This window comes from Anas acuta, chromosome 1, assembly GCF_963932015.1.
Source record: "Anas acuta chromosome 1, bAnaAcu1.1, whole genome shotgun sequence".
NCBI classification, from domain to species: Eukaryota; Metazoa; Chordata; class Aves; order Anseriformes; family Anatidae; genus Anas; species Anas acuta.
The window spans coordinates 30,319,132-30,330,532 of record NC_088979.1 but is presented as its reverse complement, the minus strand read 5'-3'; the positions used below and the strand labels follow the sequence as shown (position 1 = coordinate 30,330,532).

At 46.8% G+C, this 11,401-nt stretch overlaps 1 long non-coding RNA gene across 3 annotated transcripts; it reads right to left on the bottom strand.

Moving 5' to 3' along the window:
- Positions 1 to 2,350: 2,350 nt before the first annotated feature.
- LOC137853014 (uncharacterized) lies at positions 2,351 to 9,592 on the bottom strand. Of its 3 annotated transcripts, XR_011094170.1 has the most exons (5): positions 9,460 to 9,592; positions 8,909 to 8,977; positions 8,281 to 8,639; positions 4,988 to 5,133; positions 3,051 to 4,753 (listed from the first exon to the last, which is right to left on the bottom strand). It is a non-coding gene; the product is annotated as an uncharacterized lncRNA (long non-coding RNA). The 3 variants fall into 3 exon arrangements; XR_011094162.1 differs by having other exon boundaries at positions 8,909 to 9,576; XR_011094165.1 differs by lacking the exon at positions 8,281 to 8,639 and having other exon boundaries at positions 2,351 to 4,753; positions 8,909 to 9,576.
- Between the last annotated feature and the right edge of the window lie 1,809 nt (positions 9,593 to 11,401).

The following is an 11,401-nucleotide window of genomic DNA, read 5'->3' as shown; positions in this document are numbered from 1 at the left end:
CTATTTCATCTCACACGTCCTACCCCACCCCTTAAACTCATCCAGTTCTTCCCAAAAAAATACTCTGCGGTGACAATGCATTAAAGCACACTTCATCAGCACACTCCCATTTGTTTGTGCCAATAGTCATGTGTGCATTTAACAAAAGCAAACCCAAAATCAGTCGTCAAGGAATTCCGCCAGCTGGTTCCCTCTGGCGTGATGCTCTCCTAAGGGACCAAAGCTGGGTTTCTCACCGTGAGCCAACTCCTTGCCCATCCCATCATCCTCAAACTAATGTCCATCTTCATTAGCTTCTTTGACAATTTCCCTGGTTTCTCTGTATGAAAATCGCCTGTTGAAGTGCAGTTTTGTTAGATCTACTGTTGGTTTCATGGTTTCACGTAGCCTGGTGGGTAAATCTTTAGAGGTCCTGGGATGGAGATGATCTTGCCTGCATGGTAAGGTGCATTGACCACACTGCTTTGTTTTCACCTGTGGCATGGCCCCTGGATTTTTCATGCCCTAATTCCTAACAGTTTCCATAGTTTTACCAGAATATTTAACATTTTAAAGAAAACTGAATTATGGTGTTGTTTTTTTTTTTGTTTTTTTTTGGCTTGATGTCCTACCTGAATGTTTCTAGTATCTGTCTCTTCCCTCACTGACTTCTTACTCACCTCCTCACCTTTCTAGTTACACCACTGAATGGACTTGCTGATTTTTTTCTTTGCAAACTCCAACTCAGCTTGAGTTACAGCAGCTTTCTCTTGACATCTCTTGACATCTCTTCACTTTTCCCAATTCTTTTTTGGTCCCTCTTCCTCCTGTGTCCCTCTGTGGCTTGGCCAAGTAGATCTGGAGCATTCCCTTGCTAAGTCCCTGCAGTTTCTTAAAGTGATGCGCTGACTTTGGTGTGGCTTGTTTTTGGGAAAGCAGTGACAGACATGGCAGAGGGGGATGTCTGAGCAGCTGAGAGGACAGCACTGGCCTTGGTGTGGAGATCTGTGTGCTGTGAGGGTCAGGCTGTAAAAGGCTGAAGAAGTTCATTCCTCCTGTTGCACACTGGGACCATCCAACAGAGCTGTGCCATGCATACTGCAAAGATTTCTCTCACCTTGTGTGCATGGAAAGCTCAAACTTAAAACACTTACCCCTGAACAGAGGTTAGATTGAATGACAGCTGACTCAAATCATGCAAGATTTTACATAGGAAAGCCCACACCATTGCCATCACCTCCCTTTTATCCCAGCCGAAGCTATCCCTCCCGTTGTGATGTCTGCTCCTGCAAATTGCAAAACACAGTGGGGCTATTCTGGGAACCCCCCCATCCATCTTCTGCCCTGGATCCAGAGAGTACTCGTGCTTGGGTACTTGCTGCTTGGAGCATCCTTCCCGGCACTGCTGTGTCTGCTGCGCCGTCCCACCCTAGCATCCTCTTCTGGGGGAGGCTGAGCAGCAATTCGGTCGCTGCTGGGGTTTCCTTTCCAGCGTGCTGACTCTGAGTGATGAGGTGGCAGCGGCGCTGATGTTACGTGACAGATCAAATGAATGGGAAAGGAATATTTGTGTTATTTTGAAATGCCAAATTTAATTCACTTCCAGCTGGCGCTAATCTATCTTCTTCCTTTCTCCCCACCTCAACTTTTTATTAAATATGTACATGTGTATACTGCCCAGACTGTTTCAGCAGCCCCTTCTGAGGGCTTTTCACACACACACACTCACTCACACAAAACAAGGTCTGGGATTTTTCCTGCACTGACATTATTAGCTGCCCAGCACTTCCACAATGAATATGCTAGTGCTGTCATAAGGCGTATGCCGTCAGTGGGGTTTTCTTCCCACCTCTGCTCTTTAAACACAGCAGAAGTTCCCTTTTCTATGTAAAGAGAAAGAAAAAAAAATCATGTTTGCAGGCACCAGCTGGGGCTGGCACCAGCACAGGCACCAGATACACCCAAAGCCGATCAGAAGCAAGCAACCAGGCTCAGAGGCAGGACTCACCATGAAATAAAGCCCAGACGCCTGGGAATAGGGTCCCAAACACCCTTATTTGGTGTATCCATCTGTCCCATCTCCAAAATGTCATTGACTTTCTTGTTTTCATTAGGCTTCCAGAGAGTTTATCTAATCTTGCCTTGAATACATTGGCTGTTTGGATCATAATTACCTCGCTAGGCAAAGTACTCCGTTATCTGATGTCCTTTCTGATAGGCATTTTTTTCCCATAACGTGGGCTCAGTTGAGCTTCCCTTAAGCACTGGTCATTTATTCCTTTTTCTGCTTGTGATACCCACTATCAGAAGCTGTTTTCTTCCACCCAGGTGGTATCTTCTGCTTGATTTTTAAGGGTATCGATGGGTGGAAGGAGACAATTTTTAACTCATATTTTTAAGCCTTTTGCCCCTGCAGGCTTTTTATTGAAAAACACAAGCAGGCAAAGCATCTTCGAAATGTAAAAGCCACACAACAGGCTGAAAATGAAAATGGAGTCGAGCCTTTCACTTCTGTAAAGACAGGTGGTTTCAGACAGGAGGACAGTAGCATTTAAAAAGATGTGCTCTCACATGTTTTCAAAACATATTCATCACCCATCCCAACGTTATGCAAGTTGAAACTTTATTAAAAAAAAGGCTAGAGCAAAACAGGCTGAGGACAGTAGCATCAAATACCTTTTCCTCCCCAAATAATTTCTGAGCTCTCAAGCTAATCCTATTAGAGTCCTCAAAAGTGAGCAGAAATGCTCTAAAATTAATAGGAAACTTTATAACTAACCAATGAAGGGATTTCAGAGCCCATGTAACCTGATTAAATACTCTGAATCCAGTTGGCATCCTCCCATATCATTCACTATCAGCTGCAATCTTTTAATAGCACAAGCTGCGAGGTACAAAAATAACATGCTACAATGGCCTACAGTTCTCTGAAATACAATTAAACTTTCATTAGTTGAATTACCCCTTAAGAATAATCATTTTTGGCGAAATATGACCACATTACTTAGTCTTTTGCATAAGCCTGATCTGAAATATTTGACATGGGTAAAAAAAAAAAAAAAAAAAAAAAAAAAGAAAAGTAGAGTCAGAAAACCCTGTAATGTGGTTATGAAAAGCAGACGTTCCCTGAGGATGTGAGAAGAGTCAGGGAAATTACCCAGTGAAAGGCCAGGTTAAGCCAACGCCGTGTGCCCTTTTCATGGGCCATGTGCCTCCTCTCTGGAGCTGGAGGAGAAGGGACCACTGCACGCAGCACCTCTGCTTCTAGGAAAGCCTCTGCAGAAAGGGTGCTTGGAAATTCAACACTCCCCTCTAGCCTTTCTTTTAAATTTATTTATTTATTTTTTGATCAAAACCAGAGCAGCTTGAAAGGAAGGAGAGCTCCTACGTGCTCGTATTCTGGAGCCTCTTATGTGGGAACAGGGCTGTTTTCATAGTTAAGGTGTGATCCGTGCACGTCCTCGAGGTTAAAACCAGAAGGCTTGTGCAGAGGCAAGCACACTGAGAGGTTGTTGTCAAAACCTGGCATTTGGTACAGCAGGAAGCAGAGCTGCCTTGGGAAACACCAGCCCAGCCCATGAATGTCAAGGGGAAGAGCCCTGCCACCAGTCCCCCCAGCCCCATCCTCCTTTGTGGCCATAGTAGATAACAAGAAACTGGATTCGCCCCAGAACTTGGCAGTTTTACTTATTTTTAGCTGCCTCGCATAACTTCGGCAGCAGCTGATTGCACCTGTCATGGCTGGAGCTGCACAGAGCCTTTCATGTCATCGTTACAGCGATCTTCAGAGAAAAATACACAGGAATAAACACACCATGTAGTAGGATTTTTTTAAAAAAATAAATAAATAAAGTCAGAGCTCCTAGACTTTGAGTGGGAATACATCAGGAGTGGAAAACTAAAGCACACCGGTTGTTTGCAAGTGCAGTATGAGGAGCAATGTGCAAATTGGAGGAGAATTGAAGCTGAGGAGGGATTTACTTACCCTGAATATTTCCTACCATGCTCACAGACTCGGGACCCACGCTGATATCAGCAAAAAGGGTAATGGTGAAAGTGGCACAAAGGGCAGGACTATTTTTTGCAGCCCCCCTCAATGCATCACAGATATGTAGGATACACCCAGCAGGTTCTTCCTTGCCCACACACCCAAAAACATGTGTGGGCCCCCCTGTTTACAATATTTATCCAGACATATAATTATTTCTCCTTCTTTATGGATGACTGCAGTGCCTTGGAAATACACAGCAACTGCGTGCAAGGTAAGCAAGCAAAGATCTGAGCCTGAACCATGGCACCAGACACCCAAACCCTGATCAACCCTAACCAAAAGCTTCATGTTCTGCCTAGCCCCCACAGCACCCAACACTCCCCTGTTTTGCAAGATGCCTGGAGATCTCCTCTCCATGTGATCTCAAGGAGCCCCACAGAGAGCAAGTCAGGGTTAGTTTTGTCTAAGTAAACACGGAGACGACTGCAGCTTTGCCACCAGAACCGCTCGAGTGTTTCATATTAAACAGCGTCCAGCCCTATTTCACCTGCAAAACATTTATGGCATATTTCTGCATGGATGGGAAAGATAATTGCTTTAATTAAATGTCAGGGATCACATTATTTTATGGCACATAGAAAATTCAAAATATGCAGCAGCTAAAGCATATCTTTTCCCATGGTACTTTTGGCAAAACCTGCACTGGTTCCATCGACCTGGGGATTCCAGAATTAACTCAGGTCAGGTAGCTCATGTAACTCTGCTTCACGTCCATGAACACGCCTGGAACAAATCACAAACAATTTTGTAAGCGCTTGAAAGAAAATAAGGTGATTAATAACAGCCAGCATGCACCAAACCAATCTAATTGCATTGAGTTATGTCAGACCGATCTAAATTTGTTACAGGATAATGGGAGAATTGGTAAGTGTCACACATCTTGATTTTTCAAACCGAGGAAAGCACAGTCTAGATTAAATTGTAAAATGTGGTTACAAGAGAGGCTAGAAAAATTACCATTGGAGAGTTCTCATGGCCATGGTCTCACCGCACAGTCATACTGAAAGGGCATACAGGCAGTGGTCTGTGTAGTCCGTCCCAATCCACGTTTTCAATAAAAATTTGCAATGGAACAAAAAGGGACGCATGCTGGTGACGTGAAGCTGAAAGAGACTGTGTGCAAATTAGTGCATAGATTAAGAATTAAAAATATACATGCTGAGGAAATCCCCTGAAAACCAACATGACTCATTTGTGACTAGTTAAATGCAAAGTTCTGCATTGCACAGCAGAAGCAAACTTCACAAAATCAAACCGGGCAATTACCAGGTCAGGAGCAGTGCTGGGGAAGTGGGCTATGGGCTGAGCATTATTCAGTGGTACTTTGTCACTGTGAAAATAAATAAAAAAATAAATAAATAATGTAAGTCTCATACTGGATATATAAACACAAGTGTCCCATTGTGAAAACATGAGATAATTCTGCTTCGCTCTGCTGCACGATCTCTGAAAGCCCTCAGTGGAACTGAACCACCTGTTTTGGGTAATGGTACTACAAATAGGATCTGTATGACAGGCAAGCCAAGCAGGGAAAGGTCAGAGGAGGGCAGACAGGTCTAAAACAGTATTACCTAATGGTAGAAGTGAGGAGGTAGACATTAGGGCATGTTAGGCTTTCTAAAACTGAAGATGAGGAAGAATTGGAGAAGGTTGCCTGAGAAAGCTGTGGGTGAGAGCTGAGAGAGACCCAGCCCTGCAGACAGACCCCAAGGGCAGTGCAGCAGGAGGGCAGGAGGTGCTCCAGGCAGGCAGCAGCAGTTCCCCTGTGGCCTGTGGAGAGGCCCCTGGTGGAGCAGGCTGTCCCCCTGCGGCCCATGGGTCCCACATGGAGCAGATCTCCATGCTGCAGCCCCCCCGTGGGTGGAGGAGCCCCTGGTGGAGCAGGTGGATGTGGCTGTCAGGGTGAAACCACCGCAACCAGAAGCCCTCTCCCTGTAGAGCAGGTGGATGCCCTGCAATGCAGGCAGTTTTGGAGAGATCAGGGCATAAAGCTGGACTCCTGGCTTGAGGGGACCAGGATATTTAATGTAAAAATGCAGTGGAGGTGGTTCTTCCCTAACTTCAGATCTGCCTGTGCTGGATACCACAACAGAGAGACCACCCCTGATAGATAACGTAGCTGGTACTGGTGGAGAAGAACAGATTTCAGCAGGAGGAAGCCAACAGCTGATGTTCTGGGAAGCAGATAATTCCTTTATGTCCCTTGGAATATAAAGTTGAGGAGGGCTGTAATGTACCGTAAAATGCTATCAACAATAAATCTGTCTGTCTTGCCGCCTGGGAAAGCTGCAAACTCACGTTCATCAGTCTATCTTTGGAAGGTAACTGTGAGGTCTCCCAGCTCAGAAGTAAGCTGCCTCCACTTCGCACCCAAAGAAGGAACTCTGACCCTGAATTTTTTGTACTTTTTCAAAGGTAAATCAGTCTGCCTTACAAAAGGTGCTGTCTATACCCAACTATCACCTTGCCATCTTGCCTTGGCAAATTGAAGTGTCTATGTTTTCTGCAATAATTTAAGGAATTATGGAAAATGTCGTTTTGTCCGTGGAAGGACACTTCTGGTGAATGCCCTTCTCAAACGCTCTTAAAAATCTGTGGCAATGAAGATCCTGCACATTTCCAAGGCAGCCTGTTCCAATACTTCATTATCCTTCCCTGCAGACAGCTTTTCCTAACACCTAACCTTTATTTCCCCTGCTGTAGTCTAAGGCCATTACATGCTTTACACAAGACACTCCTGTGTACATAATACACTATTGATTCTTTCGAAAAGGCATGATGATACTGTCCTTACCAATTTGATCATTCCTAAATCTAATGCCCCCTTTTACCCCTTTTCATAAACGTCTGTGAGGACACTGTGCAGCCAGTGCACCCTGCAGCTGTGGTGATGTAGCCTTTGAGCCCTCGTAAAGTTGAATATGTAGTGAATTATTTCACCTCTTCATTGTCAGATAAAAAGGAAAGCCAAAGCTGACTCCGATTACACATACCAGCCATAGCAGAGAGAGCTGTCATCTCAGGCTTCATGCACAGCTGATTGAAAAGCTGACTGATGCACTTAAAATATGCATATATCAATCATTGCTGAGGTTAAGAGCTCAAGGGGAAAAAAAAAAAAAAAAAAAAAAATCTGAAAGAAGGAAAATATTTCTCCTCCCCTGAAAAAAAAAATAAAAATAAAAAAGCAAGCCATGAGCAAGGCATGTTGTGGATGTCCTCCATCCTTCTCTGCTCCATGTTCCCAGGAAGCTATTGACTGTCACATTGCCTCTCATATGTTTGGTGGCAAGGTCCAACCAGTGAAGATGGGATGAGCCGTACATCTGCACTGGAGATGGCCATCTGCAGCTCCCTCTGCGGTCTAACAACCCTGTCCTTATTCCACAGCTCGCGGGCCTCCATCTGTCCTATAAGGCAAAGAAATTTGATTGCTCAGACTTCAGACCAGGTCTGTCCTGTCCCAAACACTGCTAGGGGATCTCAGCTCGCAGAAGGTGGTGGTGGCTGGCCACGGCTCCTGCCCCTGCTGGGAGCTGTGGTGAGACCTCCTCAACCCACATGCACACCTGTGGTCTCTGCAATTCAAGCTGCAACAGGTACAGAGCACAGAGATGGGCAGAGCAATATGTTTACCCTTGAATTAATGCTCGATAAAAGCCGTGGAGAAACTCTCATGACTGCATCCAGATGTTTTTTCATCCTCAGAAACACCCCCAAACCGGCTCCGGTTTGGGAGGTGAAGATCATATGGTAGTTAGTTAAACAGCACACCTGATTAATAATTTACCCTGGTTGTTCAGGACTTAAAGCCTTTACCCACGGTGACTCCAGAGCCATGCAAGCCATGCGCACCGCGCTGGGGCCCGCAGACAAAGCTCTGCACGGGTCAGCCATGGGAATGATTTACAGCCGCTTGGGGCTGGAATACCACAAAGCCTGGAGGGAGTGGCAAACCTTGCTAGCTACGATCATTCATCTCTCCTGTCTCTTTGTAAGTCTCTAATTTTAAAAGTCGGTTTCTTTCAAGAGCCATCATTATGTTTTCAATCTTAAAACCTTTCAGTTTCTCTGGGGAAACAAATGAGGGGAAAAAAATAAAAAAGCACAACTTTTCAAATCTCAGGAGGAAATAATGGGTTTAGTCTGACAGTTTCCTTGTAGGAGAAGGATTGGTAAAAGATTTCCAAGAACAGACTCGAATCAGAGTGCATTTTGTGTTCAGCAGTATTCCCGGGAAATTTACACACCTGTCACCTAATTGCCACTTCCTTTGTAAAACAGAAATGACAAGCCCAAGTCATTTGCTTTTATTGTTGGTGGTGGGTTTTTTTCTTTCTTTTCCTTTTTTCTTACAGCGAAGCGCTCGACACCTCCTTGAAAAGAAATAGCAGATTTCCTCCACACTTTGGGATTCAGCAGGGGCTGCAAGCAGAGAGGGTTTCCTTCGAGTCGCGGTGTCAGCCGGTACCATGTATTATTAAAATCCAATTTCAACTTCTTAATCTCCCAGGCGCCAGATGGCCAAACTATGTTTTTCCAGCGGTGCGCAGTCCCGGAGCAGAGCTGGGATGGGCTTGTCACACGCTTCGGGCATTGTCACGTCTGTCTAATTAGAAATTTCGACTGTCACTTTGGTTTATAAGTGGAAGCCTGTTGGCCATTTCAGCCCTAGCACATCTAAATGCTTTGCGGGTCTCCATCCCGGCGCACAAGCATTCCCGCGGCTGTAGAGATCCTGGGTAATTCTTGCAAAGCTGAGGTCGGCCTCAGCTGAGCGGTGGGAATGCAATTGGGGCTGGGCCTTAATATTCGTCCCCTGTTCCCCTGCACTAGTCACAAAGCCATGAGAAAACAAACAAGAGAAGCAATACTCACAAAGAGATGACATTCCCAAGGCCTTCGCAGGCTTCTCAGCTAGAGACCGAAAATGAGGTTTGGAACAGTCTGTCAAACAAGAAAAAGAGAGAGGAATTGAGAAATTTCCCATATCTCCGGAGTACTGGTTCTGCCAGGAAACATTTCTTCACTTTTTTTCATCCCTATGTCCTGCTCGCTGGCATTTTCTATGCTCTGTTACATTTCCCATTGCTTTGTAATTGAGGATTTCAGAAGACCAGACAACTCTCAAGCTGGCAGGGCAACAAGGACTAGAAAATTACATAGGACGTGGCTTGGACAGAATTTAGCCTGATGACCTCATGGCTGCCCTGCAACCCCTTCCGAAAAACAGCAGCCTCCAGATCACCTACGGGACAGGCCGCCCCTTCCAGAGAGCTGTCCTGTGGGTGTCCCTGGACACTGGGATGGGGCAGACAGAGCTGCTGTGTGTCTCATGGGCTGGAGCTCCTCTGTGATGCACAACTGCATAGGGTCACCCCAGGGAAGGCTGTGCTGACAAAATAGCTTCACCACTGAGGGCTCCACACCTCTGAGGGTTCCCTGCATTTTCCCCAAATAAAGATGGTAATAAGCCCTCCCTGCGAAAAAGCCCCATGGGCCCTCCTGCAGGTTCCCTCTACGCATTCCCTTCAGAAAAGCAGAAATCAAACCAAGTTTCTCATCCACACGGAGGGGTAATGAGATTCCCGGTGGGAGGGAGGACTCAGGAGAACCCCAGCCATTACACGGGTCATCGCTCGGGGATTGGAAAGCACTTGAACTATTTGGAGGCACAGCCTGGCCCCGCCTCGCAGCTAGCTCATTGAGCTCAGTAGCATGGCAACATGACCGAGCCGTGCCTCTCCAAGCTAATACCGCGTGGAGAGATTAACTGCAAACAAACAGCAACAATAACGGGCTCATTGAAATGCAGGGAGAGCCCGGCCGGAGCTGAGACGCTTCCACCGCCCTGAAATACCCCTCTGTCCCGTCGCTTCCAGCTTCTCCTCGGGCTGCAGGTGCCCCAGCATTGCCCAGTCCCATGTAGCATGAAGTCCCCCCTATGTGGTGGTCACCAACAGCAGCGTCGTGGGATGGTGGGACGATGGCAGGGAACTCCTCAAACTGGCCCCAAGCTGGGGCAGGAGAAGGGAATGGGAAGGAGGCGAGATGCTGGAGGCAGGTGGCAAGATGAGGTGCAATCACCAGCAGAGCTTCTGCAAGAGGCTGACCGACCCACCACACAGAGGGGACTCATCCCTTCCTCCTCCCCGCAGGCCCCCAGCACAAGTTACACAAGGCCAAACTTCAGATGTTTCTATTTTCAGAGAAACCAGGGAGGCTGGCAACTGCAGAATGAAAACGAGAGGAGGGAAGAGGTTGTCTAGCAAAATTAGCAACACATTTTCCTCCCTGCCTTCCAGAGTGCGTGCCCCCTTCCAGCAAGCTGGGGTCTGCGCGGCATAAATTATTCCTGTCTAAATTTGAGCCTGTGCTGTTGTTCCTGCCAAGTGTTTACACTTGAAGGCCGTATTTTTTTATTTTTTTTTGCAGGCGCAGATGACACTGGGTGACACGTGTCATCACAGTGCATGTCCTTGAAAAATATGTGCTGTGCGATCGCTGTGATGTCCTCCAGGACGTGCTGCTCCCATGCGCAGCCACAGCGGTCGGAAGGTCTTGGTCAAGAGACCACTCAGCGGGTGCGCCGTGCCAGCGCTGGGTTAGGAGCTGGTGAGGCTTCCCGCTGCCAAGTGTCACCGAGTTCACAGATCATCGCGGAGCTGTGCGTGCCTTTGACTTGTACAGATAAGGCCTCTGGGCACCTTCCCCCTCAGATATCTCTGCGTTGTTGCTTCCCTCATGAATGAGAGCTGCCCCTCGCACTGCGGTCTGTAAGGCCACAAATTCATCCTCTGTCGCGGGTTCCTTAACGTCCCGAAGCTGCTTCAGGTGTGCCTCTCACAGCACTATCCATGGCCCTAAGGGCAGAGCAGAGCTGCCAGCTTGTGCTACAATATTTGATGGCTGTTTCAAACAGTCTGTGCTCCCAAACTCACATTCCTCTTCACCCTTTTTGGCCACATGCAGCACCGAGATGGGAGTGCTCCAAAAAGACTAGGGGATCCCTTTATCGCTCGCTTTCAGATTTCTGATCGACACTGTGATCAACAAACCCAACAATTCGATAGCTGTGCAGGTCTATTTTGGTTGTGCCAAGTAGCAGCCTTTTACGGCCGGGGATGTGGCAACTCTATCCTGTGATCAAAACAAAGATCTCTGAGTTGGGCAAGCTCCTCTGGCTCCTAATCAGCTTTGGCCTTTGCCCTCTCGTAGGTCTCTGCCCGCTCTGAGGCATGCGGATTAAAATAAACAGTACATTTAAAGAGAAATCTTTGTGCCCCCTGGTACGGGGAAATGTTTTAAGTTACTGTCTTAAGCCCCGGCGTGTCAAGGTTGGAAATGTTTTTGTTTCATTGTTCTGCCTCC